This window comes from Vicia villosa, linkage group LG6, assembly GCF_029867415.1.
Source record: "Vicia villosa cultivar HV-30 ecotype Madison, WI linkage group LG6, Vvil1.0, whole genome shotgun sequence".
In the NCBI taxonomy this organism is placed as follows: domain Eukaryota; kingdom Viridiplantae; phylum Streptophyta; class Magnoliopsida; order Fabales; family Fabaceae; genus Vicia; species Vicia villosa.
The window spans coordinates 94,648,987-94,664,622 of NC_081185.1; the positions used below are offsets into that span (position 1 = coordinate 94,648,987).

General features: G+C 33.7%; 1 pseudogene; it reads left to right on the forward strand.

Annotated features, from left to right (window-relative positions):
• The first annotated feature begins 5,486 nt into the window (after nt 1-5,486).
• On the forward strand, nt 5,487-13,684 carry LOC131614166 (cuscuta receptor 1-like; annotated as a pseudogene).
• Nucleotides 13,685-15,636: the final 1,952 nt, after the last annotated feature.

Genomic DNA, 15,636 nt, shown 5'->3' on the forward strand with positions numbered 1-15,636 from the left:
CTTGATTGATTTTCTTGATTTTCCTTGATCAAATGACTTCAAATATCATATATTGATGATTTAAAACTCCAAAAGTCATGGTTGACCAAAATTTTCAAAAAGTCAATGGTGATCTTGTATAGTTGACTTTTTCAAACGAATCGTGTTTCTGGATATTTCAAATGAACCAAGCTATCCTCACCAAATGGATGGTATGAATGGATCATATTGAATTATTGGAGGACCTTGAGCCATAGTTTAAATTGTGGCATCATGTCCTGATTAAAAAGTCAGTTGTTCAGGTGAATTAGATCAAAAACCCTAATTGTCGACCAAATGAAATTGATGACTGTGGATCTTGAATTGAAGTACAATTTCCATTGGATATTGTCATAGGGATTATTTGAAGATGATTGAAAATTTTGAGTGATTCCCTGGAGCTTTTTAGGGTTTCCCAAATGCGATCCCTGATTTCAGTCCCTGATAGTTCAAAACCCTAGTGTGATGACCTGAAATTTCACTGTTGATCAATCCTTGTGTGGAAGATGTCTTGAGCTAATAGATTAGGTCAAGATGATGTACTTGGGGTCTTGAGGTCATGTCCCAAGCCATTAGGTCAAATTCTGAGCAAAAGTCAGGAATATGTTGTCTTCAGTCAAAACCCTAATCTGGTTGATTCAAAGCCTTTGAGCTTGTTGAAATGAATCTTTGAGGACCAAATGTTGATTATTGATGAAGATGGTTCATTTGAGATGAAGGGAGAACAAAACCCTAATTGATTGTTACTTGTACTGATGAGTGATTTCTTGATTAAACCCTGCTGAGTCACAAGTAGCAAACACAAGCTATGCAATTTGTTAGAGATGCAAATGATGCATATGCAATGATATGAGGTGGTATCTTAGGTCAAAAATTGGGGTATGACAAGGTTCTAGACGAAAAACCTAGAGACTATAAGGAAGTTATGAGGAGTCGAAATAAGTCTGAATGGCTGAAGGCCATGAATGATGAGATGAAATCTCTTCATGATAATCACACTTGGGAATTGATCAAGAAACCTGCTGGGGCAAGGTTAGTTAGCTGTAAATGGATTTTCAAAGTTAAGGAAGGAATTGAAGGAGTGACGTCGAAAAGATACAAGGCAAGGTTAGTTGCAAGGGGTTTCACTCAGAAAGAAGGTGTCGACTTCAATGATGTGCTTTCTCTTGATGTGAAGCATAGGTCCATTCGAATGTTGCTTGCCATGGTGGCACAGTTCGACCTAGAACTGGAACAAATGGATGTGAAGACTGCTTTCTTGTATGATGATCTAGATGAAACGATCCTGATGAGGCAACCTGAAGGGTATGTCGAAAAGGGGAAGGAAGATTATGTGTGCAAGCTAAAGAGATCTTTATATGGGCTGAAACAATCTCCTCGACAGTGTTATGGAGATTCGACAAGTTCATGGCATGCATAAGTTTCATTAGAAGTCAGTTCGACCACTGTGTTTACTTCAGATTTCGACATGGAAATTCATTTGTTATTTTGTTGCTTTATGTGGATGATATTCTCATAGCAAGCAAAAACGTCGAAGATGTAAAGAGGGTGAAGGCTGAACTCAATAAGGAGTTCGATATGAAGGATCTGCGAGCTTCTTCTAGGATTCTTGGAATTGATATTCGAAGAGATAGAAAGAAGTCTAAGTTAAGCTTATCTCAAGAGGCATATCTACGAAAGATTCTCGAAAGGTTTAGTATGTCGAATTCGAAGCCAGTTGTGACTCCGACAAACCCTCAATTCAAGCTGAGTATTGATCAGTGTCCCTGTACTGATGTCGAAAGAGCCTATATGAACAAAATCCCATATGCTAATATAGTTGGTTCTTTGATGTATGCTATGATCTGTACTAGACCCGACATAGCATATGCAGCAAGTCTTGTAAGCAGGTACATGGCGAATCTTGGAAAGGTTCACTGGCAAGCATTGAAGTGGATTTTAAGGTACATAAATGGGTCTCTGAACAGGGTCCTAATTTATGTTGGAGCCTTGGGTGAAGATAGTAAAGCAGTAATCGAAGGATATGTCGACTCTGATTATGCAGGTTGTATGGATTCTAGAAATTCTATTTCTGGATATGTTTTCACCATGTTTGGCACAACAACTAGTTGGAAAGCAACACTTCAGGAGGTTGTTGCTCTATCAACCACTAAAGTGGAGTATATTTCCCTAACTAAAGCTGTGAAAGAAGCATTGTGGCTTGAAGGTTTTGCTAAGGAGCTGAAACTTCAAGGTAAAGGTATCACTGTTAAATGTGATAGTCAAAGTGCAATAAAACTGTCAAAGAACTCAACCTATCATGAGAGAACTAAGCACATTGATGTGAGGCTGCATTTCGTCAGAGGAGTAATCAAGCATGGAGAAGTCCAAGTGCTGAAGGTTTCGACTGAGGACAATGTTGCTGATATGATCACAAAGACATTGTCAAGTTGCAAGTTTTTCCACTGTATGCAGTTGATAAAGCTGCATGAAGAAAGCTAGTTTGTTCCCTTGACATTGTAGAGTTAGGTCCAAGGTGGAGATTTGTGAGATACTGGATCAAACTCTAGTATTGTCGAAGGGTAGCTTCTTGGTTCGACAGGATTAAGCATGAAGTCGAAGGTTGTTCACATGCTTGTATCGAAGATGCTAGGGTTGATAGCATGTTAAATTAGGTTTTAGTGTTTAAACCCTAATTTGTTAAGTTAGCTTGTTTATTAAGTTGACTTGTGTAATGGGCCTTGTGGAAAAAGCCCATTAGTTAGTATGTTAGGTTTTATTATAAATAGCATACTAGTCTCTCATCATTGCATAGCTGCAAATCCTGATTTAGGGTGAGAGAGGTTATTTGTTATTCTTGTAAACTTGTAATCTTGTTTTCAAAGAGAAAGTAAAAGAATAGCAGTTATAACCAATTCATGTGTTCTTCTTCTTCCTTATCCTTTAGTATTCCCTTGTTTTATACTTTGTTCTTGGCATTGAATTCACAACACGTTTTTTATCATGCACTAGCTATGCATTTCATGTATGACTGTTATCATCATATATAAGATACATATCTAATAACCTATAAATAAGGTGCTTTTTTAGTTTGTTGAGAGATATTGGTTGTTGTTATTCAGTTGTAATTTGTAAATCTTAATTGAGAAAGTGAAAAGCAAAACAGTTATAACCAACTGTGTTTCTCTCTCTTCTCTCTCATCATGTTTTGAACAGTTTCTTTTGTTTGTTCAAGAACTTTCTCTTTCTCTCCGATTTGCCTTGTTGAAAACAATATTTGTCAGAACAAATTGGTGCGGTGGGTGGGGACGAGATGCCATCAACAAAGTATGAGATTGAGAAATTCACGAAAGTGAATGATTTCGATTTATGGCGCTTGAAGATGCAAACTATTCTTGTCAGCAGGGTTTGTTAGAAACATTGAAAGGATAAGAAAACATGGATACTGCCCTAACGTAGAAGGAGACGAAGACGATGATCGAGAAAGCCCACGGTGCCATCCTATTGAGTCTTGGTGAAAAGGTTCTTTGGTAGGTCTTGAAGGAAAAGACGATGGTAGACGTGTGGAACAAACTTGACCGTTTGCACATGACCAAATTGGGAAGACAAGCCTTCCAATATGTTTTGATGAAGAAAAGCTCCACAATGATGCTATCAAAAAGAAGAAGAAAGAAAAAAATTGAAGACATGTTATAAATTGCAAAGCTTTGGTCAATCAAGTGTTAAGGTATATAAACTCTTAACACATACAATGTAAGTGATCAATCTTTTCATTCATGCATATAACATGTGAAATATGTTTTTGAAGTTAGGTTGATGACCTTGGTTAAAAAGACTTGCATGTTTATAATTTTTAACTTAGAAAATTTTCAAATTTTTTTAGAGTGCAATCAGTTGCAGTATTGGTACAATTGATTGTAATACCTTCTACATGCGCTAAATTTCCATTTTTCACATATGACAATCGGTTGTTGCTTTTATGCAATCGATTTCCATCAATCCAGTTTTCAATTTTTTTAACATTGCCAGGTTGTGCAATCGATTGTTGTTTTAGTGCAATCGATTACACCTGTACCATAAGTGAAAAACACCTTGTTTTATTGCACCCACTCATCATCTCTTTTCATGGCAATCATTATATCTTTTCAAGAATAAAAATTCAGAATTTCTTTCAACCATTGCCATGTTTTTTAATGGTTGTTAACACTACTATAAATTAAACTCAAAGTCTCAATTTTTATTTACCTCTTTCAAACAAATTATCAAAAGCTCTCTACATAAGTTCTCCAACACAATTTTCATAGTTAGATACTTTTTTTATCATACTTTCATATCATATTCAATAAAGTATCTTGAGCACTTAAGAGAATATTTGTTCTTGTTTTTCATACTTGAAATAGAAGAAGTTCTTTCATAGGATTTTTGTAGTACAAACTTATCTACTAAAAAATATCTTGTTGTATCAACATCTTATTTTTCCAGGATTGTTTGAAATAAGATTGTGTGAAGTGTATTGTCTTTTTTTTCCAAGAATGTCGAAAACAAGTGTGTGCAAGGAAAGGAAGGATTATTTTTTTCTTGTAGAACAAGTTTCAAGAGGATTGTTCTTGATAACTTGGTTAGAGTCTTGTTTAGGAAGATCTAACAATAATAAAATCTCTTACATGTGGTAATGGGACTAGACGTACTCTTGGATTATGAGGGAAACTAGGATAAATTCTCGATGTTCTTTACTTTCCACACTTTATTGCTTTCATCGCCTAGCATAACCAGAAAAGATAGAACCAACATTCATATAAACCTAATAAAGTTTTTTTTAAGTCCTAATTCACCCCCTTCGTAGGCAAACTTCGTACTTATAATTGGCATCATATCAAGTTATAGGTAACCTGTTCCTAAAGATCCGGAATGACTTCCGCAAATACAAATCTGATTTTCAAATACAGTGGTAGCAATAACAAGCCTCCATTGTTTTGTGGTGAATACTTTGATTTTTGGAAGATTTGCATGGAGACACATCTAGAATCTCAAGAAAAAGAAGTATGGAAAGTAGTTGAAAATGGCCCTTTTGTTCCTACTAGTGTTGTTAATGGTGTTGGCACCCCTAAGCTCGAAAGTGCATGTGACGAAGATGATGAGAAAAAAGTCCTCTAGGACAAGAAAGCAATAAATCATCTTCAAGGTGCACTTAGCCTAGATGAGTTCTTTCGTACTATGACATGCACAATAGAAAAAAATGGGATACATTGGTAGATACACATGAACGAACCGTTGAAGTTAAAAGATCAAGATTGAACACGTTGAGTCAAGAGTACGAACTATTTAGAATGCAACTCCGAGAGTCATTCTTTGATTTGCAGAAAAGATTTGTGCATTTGACAAATCACTTGAAAGCACTTGGTAAGACTCTTACTAGCGGTGAACTTAATCTTAAAGTGCTTAGATCTTTATCTAGAGAATGACAACCAAAAGTGACTGCAATATCCAAAATGACTTCTGCAACGTTGTTTAGAAAACTTCAAGAATATGAGACAGACCTTGGAAGACTAGAAAAGTGTGAGAATTAAGAGAAGACATCCAAAATTATTGCACCAAAGGTTCTTTTTAAGAAAGTTGAAAAAGAAGATAATCCGGAAAAAGATGAGATCTCCATGCTTCTTTTAAAAAAGTTAGGTAAATTTTTTAGTAATAATAAAAATAATAATCCTAAATGATTTCGGTTGAGTACAACGAACAAATGTGATGGGTGTCAATACCTTCCCTTGCACAACCGTCTCCCAAACTCAAATTTCGTTGCACCGACCATTTTCTTTAGTTTCGAGGGTTTTATCAACATTTTTTTTTTGAAATAAATAAACTTCGATGGCGACTCTGTTGTATTCCGAGCATTCAATACACTATGATATTTTTCGCACCACGATACACTTCGCTGTTGTATATGAAGCTCTCCGACGCAGCACCAAAAGAGCTCATACAATTGACATCTCTTATTTTCCGTTATACAACTTTATTTGAGTCAATTATGCGATTTAATCAATACATTTCTAGTTTGACCTCTGATCCTTTAATTCAATGATATTATCAGTTCGATCGGCAATCCGGTTTTTAAAACATTGATTTAAAGGAGTTTGTTTATTTACGTTTGTTCCAATAAAGTAAACTTGAAATAAATAAAGTTGACTACGTGTGATTTGGTTTAGCACCGGATAGACATATTCAACACGGTGAGTAGTTGAGTACAATAAATAAAAGGGTTAAATAAGTTTTTAGTCCCTATAAATATTGCACTTTTCACTTTTAGTCCTTACAAAAAATTTCGTCGAATTTTGGTCCTCATAAAATTTTCCGTCACGAATTTTGGTCCCTCCTGTTAGATTGCTCTAACGGAGGCTTATGTGGCATGCCACATGTCTCGCCACGTCAGGCAAAGACAGAATTAAAGAAAAAGAGGCAGATTGCGGGGGTTTTAAACCCCCTTTAAATAACTGAAAAAATGATAATTTCTCACAAACAATTAATCAAATATTTAGTCCTTCAAACACTGCCACTGTTCAAAATTGTAACATTGTTCCCAATCAGAGTTGTTTCACCAACAACATTCTTCCCAATCACAGGATTGTATGCTATTAGACTAAAGACCAACTATTATACCAGATTTTTACTAATTGAACTATGGGGCATATGAGCGCGGCTTTGGCCTAGCAACTCGGCAAGAAATTGAAGAAAGCTCCAAGATTTTGTCATTGACAATATATGTGTTTTGATGGTGCTGGCATTTGAATTGTTGATGAAGTGAAAGTATTACGGTTTAGACGAGCTCAATTCCATGCACCTGTAGAAACATTAGTCTCAACAAATATGAATAGTTGCGCTTTGTCTTTCTCACGATGGTCATTTTCCTTTACAATGGCATATTTCCCACAAATAGGACCTTCATTGAATGGTTAAACCAGAGCTTGTTTTGGTTTCTTTTACCATTGATTGAGAATGTCTTCATTGAATTTGTATTGTTCATTAAGAAACCTGCATCATTCTTCAATCCAAGAATGAAATTAACCCAAAAAGATACATGCACATATGTTCATCATAGTGTATCATTATTTAATTTAAATAATCTTCCATCGGAAGCTACCAAGAGTACTAGATTGAAATGATATTCTGTACCAATTCATAGTAGAATTCATATCACCATATTGAAATGATATTCTATACCATTCCAAAATCTTCTTCAAAATATCATCTATAGTCTTTAAGAATCACTCTTAAAAAAATACATAAACTTTTACTGCAAGCTCATGAAGAGCAACATCCAGATTTCTTCACAGCTGACACATCATCTCGAGATCCAACATCAATTGTCTGTCCTTTTGGTAGTGGTGCTTCTAGCAGTTTTCCAAAACATGTTCATGGTGTGTGTTTTATAGTAATTTTTTCGCGTCGGCTGAATCTTGTAAAACTTTTTAATGCATGCATATGCATATTCATCGAGCATGAATTTTTCATTCAGTTATTCCTTGGATGATTTTTGCATTGAGTTAGTCCCTTATGTAGTTTTACCATTTTATGTTGTTCCTCTCTCTTTGTTAATGCACATTACCCTTTATTCAAATTCTTTTCTTTGGATTTGGCTTCTTTACACGAGGCCTGAGGGAGTCACTTTCAAAGGAAAAGTAAGGATGTATATCCATTGATTAAAAAATGTTAGATTATCAAGTAAAGGTCAGACACATTTATAGATTTTTTGTAGGCACTCTAACCTTGCATGGGCGATAGGTGGATTCCATGACTCACACTCCTGGCCTCCAATCACATGGTAGAAACTATAATAATTGCACCACAGCTCCAGTCCAACTAAGCACAAATTTTGTCTAGGAAAAAAATGAGATGCAAGTTAAGCCGTAGGTACCAAAATTTTAGTATAGAGGTGGAAATTAGACAGGATACCATATAATAAGTCTCATGGTTTTAGTCCATCATATAAAATGATGGGAGATAGACAAAGACATCAACCATAAGATCAAAGCAAGATAGATGAAATTAAGGAATGCTTGGAATATGGATAGAATAGTGTCACTTGAGCATAAAGAAAAATTCACCACCCAACTACTATAAGAGATGCAATATTCTGTTAAAGTAAGATGGAAAATAGCCAATATTTTTTTATTTTTTATGCAGAAATAAAATCATTAAAAAGAAAGTTGAAGTAGGTTTTATTGTAGTTTTTTTCCTTAGGTCGTTTGAACATGTGTTAAAAGACCTCATAGAAGCATCGATTAGAAGGGTTAAGCAAATGAAGGATATTCCAATAATCTAAAGTAGAATGGAGTCAAAATAAATTATATGTCAAATGATTAAAAGGGATTTAAATGGCCGATCTTTATACATATATGGTTAAAATATTTGAAACATGTCAAATATTTTATGCATAGATGACTCAAACACAATTCAAAGATTTTCCTACCAACTATTTGATTAATTGTTTGTGAAAATTTATTATTTTTTATGTTAATTAAAGGGGGTTTAAAACCCCCGCAATCTATCTCTTTTTCTTTAATATTGACTTTAAGTGACGTGGCGCGACACTTGGCGTGCCACGTAAGCCTCCGTTAGTGCAATCTAACGGGAGGGACCAAAAATAGGGACGGAAAATATTGCGAGGACCATTGTTTGAAGAAAAATTTTATAGGGACTAAAATTGAAGGTTGCCATATTTATAGGGACCTCTAACATATTTAACCCTAAATAAAATTGACAACTGAGTCAAGTGTACTATCCTTTCTTTATTTAAATGGCAAAATAATTTTTATGATCATACAAACCTGTGAAGATGAAATTGAAGAGTTTGTTAGTACTAATGTGCTGTGAAGGCTGTTGGAAGGAGTTGAATGCAATACCACTTCGGGAAGAGTAGCGAAACTGAATCTCATGCAATTCAATCCAGAACAATATTGGCAACTTAACTACTCTGATTTTCTAATCTTCCAAGATTTAAAGACTCTGGAACTCTCACGTACCCAAATATCCAATTGTATAAGAACTGATCAAGGTTATATTAATTCAATTTTCTATATCATCGTTATTAATTATCTCAATTACTAAGGGAATATGAACCTATCTTCACAATTTCATTTACATATATTATTATGCAGGGTTGAAATATTTGGAAGTTCTTGACTTGAGTCAAAATCCTTTCGAAAATGCTATGAGCATTCTGTCTTGTCTGGATGGACTTTCATCTCTTAAATCTCTATCATTAGCAGCTGGAGACTACGGGTCCTACTTTGAGAACACTCCTTTACACAGTGAGGGCAAATAATATAGTTTTCTTTATTAAAAAAATTACATAGTTAAAGGAAATCAGCAATTTTTAACAAATTATTTTTATCATAGCTTTTCAGACAGTTTTGAAAACAATTCCATCAAAGCTGCCGCATCTGGAGGTCCTTGACATAAGTGCATACAATTTGACAAATGAAATCCTGCCTTCACTAAAGGGATTCACATCTATGAAGGAACTGCATTTGGGTAACATTGGATTGGACTCAGATCTCCATATACAAGGTAACAATCACTCTTTCATTTTATTAGGATAGCTAATTGGTGGTTTTTAATTAAGACTGATGCAAATTATATAAATTTAATGCGTAGAACTGTGGGACATATTGAAGAATCTTGAGATTCTTGATATTTCCGGCAACCGCTTCAATGACACTGATATTACATCTGCTCTTAGTGGACTTTCTTCTCTCAAGAGTTTAAGTTTAGCGAGGAGTGAAATTACTCGAAAAACAATTCACAGTATGTCATGTTTTACATATTCATTATTATTTTTTACTTAAATAATATATGGGCCTCTAATCAATCATGTATGTTTATATATTGCTAGATATATCAAAACTGAGGAATTTGGAGATTCTTGACTTAACCGATATCGACTTGAATGGATCGTTTGATATCAGTGGTGAGTATTGCTATTTTTATTATTTTTGAAATTCATCTTTTGCTAATATCTTTTGAAAATAATTTTCATAGTTTTTGTATGTGACCCCATCATTTATAGATATTAATTAGACACAAAAGTTTACTTTTGAATGATTAACGCAACCAATTTTTATAACTATTATGCTACTTAGTTTGTTAGTTTCTAAGACCATTTACAATGGGGTTGTTGAATAATTTATTCAATAGTTGAATAGCTACAATGGTGTGTTGAATTATGTGTTTAATGTGATGTGGATTAATTGGTGTTGAATACTTTCAACATGTTGAATAAGAAAAGAGTGGGGGCCACCTAAAGTATGTGACAAAATATTATTGGTTGTTGTGTATGTTTAGATTTTTATTTCATAATAATTATTTAATGTAAATTATTTTTTAGTAAATCAATTTTTTATTTATTTTTATTTTCACCAAAATTCATAATTTTTTTTGTCTATAAATAGAGACTTGTTTTATTTGATTTGGACACACAAAAAAATTCACTTTTTTCTCTCAATTTTTTCTATTTAGCCTTCAAAAAATTCTTGTTTGTAGTTCTAGACATCTTTGTAGTGAAATGGATCCCAATAATAATCCTTTTAACACCCAAAATTCTACTAATTATCCTTTCAACTACCCAAAAAAAATTAAAAATATAAAATTGGAAGAAAAAAATTAAATAAATTACTAAATTAGAAAAAATTAAAATAAAATATTAAAATCTTAATTATTTTAATTTAGTTTCAATTGATAATTGAGATGTAGAAATATATAATCATAAAAACAAATATATAAAAGAAAATAAGAATAAGAAATAAAAGTAGTGGGGTAGGGTGTTGAATTTTATTAAACAAAACCATTGTAGTGAGTAAAATTTGAATGTGTGTTGAATGATGAGGTGGAAGAGAGAGAAGATGATGTGGAACATAAAAAGTGAAAAAGTAGGGTGTTGAATAACTAAACCATTGTACATAGTCTAAAACATATCCAAAAATATTGATATTGTAATACTTGATTGGATGGATATTGAAAAATATTTTTTATAAACTAAATTATTAATTTATTTTTGGTACTTCTATTTTTTTCCTTGTGTAGTTTTTCATGGCCTAAGTAATTTGGAATACTTGACATTAGACTTCAGTAACTTGAAAAATGAGTTTTTCAAAAGTATTGGAGACGTGCCTTCTTTGAAAGTTTTGTCCGCAAAATATTGTGGGATAAACGGCACCCTTCCAATTGCAGGTAATTATTTTTATAGAACAACTTTTACGTATGCATCACAACCCAAATGTAACTGGAATTTGTGTCAACCTTTCATTTTCAGATTGGTGGAAGCTTAAGAAATTGGAAATTTTAGATCTCTCCAACAATAATTTTGTGGGGAAGCTCCCCTCATCTTTTGTGAACATGACATCACTTCGAACTTTGACACTTACTAATAATCACTTTATTGGTAATATTGGTCCTAATCTTGCTACTTTTACATCACTTGAATATCTTAATTTCGAAAGAAACCAACTTGAATTTCCTATTTCATTTACATTATTTTCCAATCATTCAAATTAACCTAAAGTTTATCTATGGCAACGAGAATTTGGTAAGGTGAGGAGTGTCCCTCTATATATATTCTTTGAAAGCTCTATCTCTAGCCAATGTGGGACTTTAGGATCTTCCTAATACACCCCCTCACGCCCAGCACTCTTTTGGGCTTGGTGCGTGGATATTAATGGTGGGCGGCCCATGGTCCGATCGATAGGCTCTGATACCATATTAGAGTTTGACCTAACTCATCCTTACAAAACCGGTTGGTAAGGTGAGGAGTGTCCCTCTATATATATTCTTTGAAAGCTCTATCTCTAGCCAATGTGGGACTTTAGGATCTTCCTAATAAGAATAAAGTCATCCCCGACTCACACTCATCTTTGAAAACATGGGTTCCCAAATTTCAATTGCAAGTGCTTCAATTGTCTTCAACAACTGAGGCTAATTCCATTCCACTTCCAAACTTCTTTACCAAAATAATTTGACTGATGTTGATTTCACTAACTGTAAACTAAGAGGAGAGTTCCCAAATTCTTTATTAGAAAACAACACGAAATTGGAAAGTCTTGTTCTTAGGAATTGTTCCCTTAATGGAGATTTCCAGCTTCCGTCTCGTCCTCATCTCAACATGGCAAAAATTGATGTATCTAGCAATATTATAACTAGTCAAATGTTGAGCAATAACATCAGTTCAATTTTTCCAAACTTGCGTAGTCTAAACATGTCTAGAAATTCAATTCATGGTTCTGTTCCTAATGAGGTAAGTTACTTAAGCACTCTATATGAATTGGATCTATCTGATAATGAATTGTCTGGTGAAATACCTCATATGTTGTTTATGTCCAGTTTTTTAGAGTATTTATTGTTGGATGGTAATAGTCTTTCAGGAAACATCCCAAGTAACTTTTCTAACTTATTTAACCTCGAAAATTTGGACATAAGCAATAATAAATTCATTGGAAAAATTCCAAGTCATATAAAAAATTGTTCTAGCTTGATTGAGCTTTCAATGTCCAATAACAATTTTGAAGGATCTATCCCATCAGAATTAGCACAACTTGAAACTCTTGCTTTTCTAGATCTTTCACAAAATAATTTGGTAGGTTGTGTCCCATCTTTTGAAAGTTATTCTACCACTCTTATCCATTTGAGTGACAACAAATTCAGTTGTTTGTCCAAAAATATGTTTAAAAAAGGATCTCCTTTGGTGGCACTAGACCTTAGCAACAATGAAATAACAAATGGAATCCATGATCTAATACACAATCTTCGCTACACAGAGTTAAGCATCCTCCTTATGAAAGGTAATCACATCACAGGAAGTATACCAAAGCAATTATGCCACCTGACAAATTTAAATATATTAGACCTTTCATATAACAATTTTGTTGGGGAAATACCTAGTTGTTTGGGTAAAATGCCTTTTGAAAACAGTGATCCAGAGGGATTAAGGGAGAAATTCAATGGTGCCGTCAATAATAGTGAAGATATTAATTATCGATTTGGGAAAGAGAGAGATAACTTTACATCAAAAAAAAGAATAGAAACCTATACCACAAATGTCCTTATTTATATGTCTGGGATTGACTTATCTCACAATCAACTAAATGGGAGTATTCCATCAGAGTTTGGACACTTGAGAAGAATTCTAGCACTGAATTTGTCCAACAATTTTTTCACTGGAAAAATTCCAGCAACATTCTCCAATTTGGTGCAAGTGGAGAGTTTAGATCTTTCTTTCAACATGTTATGTGGCCAAATTCCTCCTCAACTAAGTGGATTGACTTCCCTTGAAGTATTCAGTGTTGCACACAACAATTTATCAGGCACGACACCAGAAAGGAAAGGACAATTTATTACCTTTGATGAAAGCAGCTATGAAGGTAATCAATTTCTCTGTGGACCTCCACTGCCAACAAGTTGCAATTCTAGTGGAGAAGCACCTAATACATTACCAAATGACGTGAACATGGATGGAGATAATGATAGTTGGGTGGACATGTATGTTTTCCGTGTGAGCTTTGTGGTGGCATACACATCAGTATTGTTGGTAATTGCAATTGTTCTGTTCATCAATCCTTATTGGAGGCAAGCATGGTTTTACTATATAGGAATGGTGTGTATGAATTGCTTCTACTTCTTAGAAGACAATTTATGTGTGTTCTAATTATTATAATATATAATATGTGAAGTTGCATGACATGAATATGTATTTTGTTTCTGCTATTTGTAATTCAATAAAAAAATCATATTAGTATTGTATGGACAATGATTTAAAATTTTACTGTCAATTCAATTTAAAATAGGTTTTTTATGTGCAAACTATTATTTCTTTTAATGTGTTGATATCTTGCGATATTTCTCAAATATTGACAATGCATCATTAAAAAAGTTTGGAGAAAAATAATGTATATAAATTTACTAATTCAAAAACTATACTATAATAGAATAATAACATGTCCATAAAACTTGAGAAACAATAAAAATAGTGTAATCAACTTCACTCAATATAAAATACTATTGTGTTTGACTATGATTCATATTACTTCATAAATTGATAAAAAAAATTACAAATGAATGATACAACACATCCTCACTAGCATTCTTTTATAAGTTATAAATCTAAGCAAATTTTAAAATAGAAGAGGGAAAACAAAATGTATATCATCTTCTAAAACAACGCTCTTAACCCCGAAAAGATTCCTTATCTTGAAAACAATGTTTAAGAACATAACTTGGTCTAGAGATTTAATTTTTCAAATCCGACCTCCAAAAGAATTAAATCGACCAAACTCAAGAAACTTCAAACCAAAATAAGATCTAGTGTAATTTTTTTGAATTTTTTTCCACAAAAATTCTTACATGCAGAAGTGTAATGTGCAACTAATATAAAGAAGAAGAAAAATGATGTTTTTAAAAGAGTCCTTGCAAATGAGAGAACTTCTTCCCTTTAATAATACTATAAGGTAATACAAGAGACACTCCAACCTGATATATTAGTAGAAAGGTCTAAGCCCAGTATCACCAACCATCAACAACAAGCTTTTCAAGAGAATTCACCAAGAAAATAAGTCGAATATAACCTAGATGAGTAAGGGATTCATCCTTAAGAATTAACGTGACAAAAAATGAGAAAAAAACAAGTTAGAAAGGCAAAACAATGAAACCAATCAAACATGACACTCATATCTTCGTTAAGAAGGTACTAAAATTTCCTAAAAGCAGTGAGCAACTTCCTTGTCTATCTCATAGAGAAGAGAAATAGCAGTGAGAACAACATTATCCTCTTCCACTAACAATGGTCGCGAAAGACCTATAATAATGGTTGAACAATCGTTGTTAGGTAGAGTGTGGTTGTAAGTGAGTTATTTACAGTCACGGTATGTTGCGCGTGGTAGTAAATTGGATAGCGCACTACATACAACCACGACTATATTAAACAGCCGCAGTTGTATGTCTTTTAATTAACAACAGTAAGATTCAAACTCATGATCAAACGCCACTTTTCACCACGGTTGTAAGTTCCAGCCGATGTGAAAAGTAGGCTTAAAAATGCAAATAAAAGAAAAGCGCCTAATTGAATAGATTCAACCATGGTGGATCCTTTGACTGTGGTGAACTCAAATTCAATAGCGTTATGAAAGATACTTTTTGCAGTAGTGTTTAAAAATGATACGAAAGGAAACCCCATCCAACGACGATCGATCATCGAGAGGTTCCCTAATATTATCGGACAAAAAACTAACGGCTCCATAACATATATCACTTAAACTCCAGTGACCCAACCATCACCCATACTAAAGGCACTACTAGAAATTTGGCCTACGACCACGCTAAAATTTTCCACAGCTCAAAAACTGTGGCCACATATATGATTTGGCCATGGTTATCAAAGCGTAGACGTATGTTATAGAATATTGATTCCGGAGTGTAAAACTGTGGCCTGTACTTCAATTGCCACGGTTATATAACGGTAGATATTTTAAACCGCAACTAAAAAACCGAGGCCTATAATTTTCAGTTCAAACTGTGGCCAAAACCCCAAAAAAAAAACCCTCCAAAAGTTATCTCTTTTTTTTTTGTTTCCCTCTATCTTTTAATATTTTCTTTTCCATTATA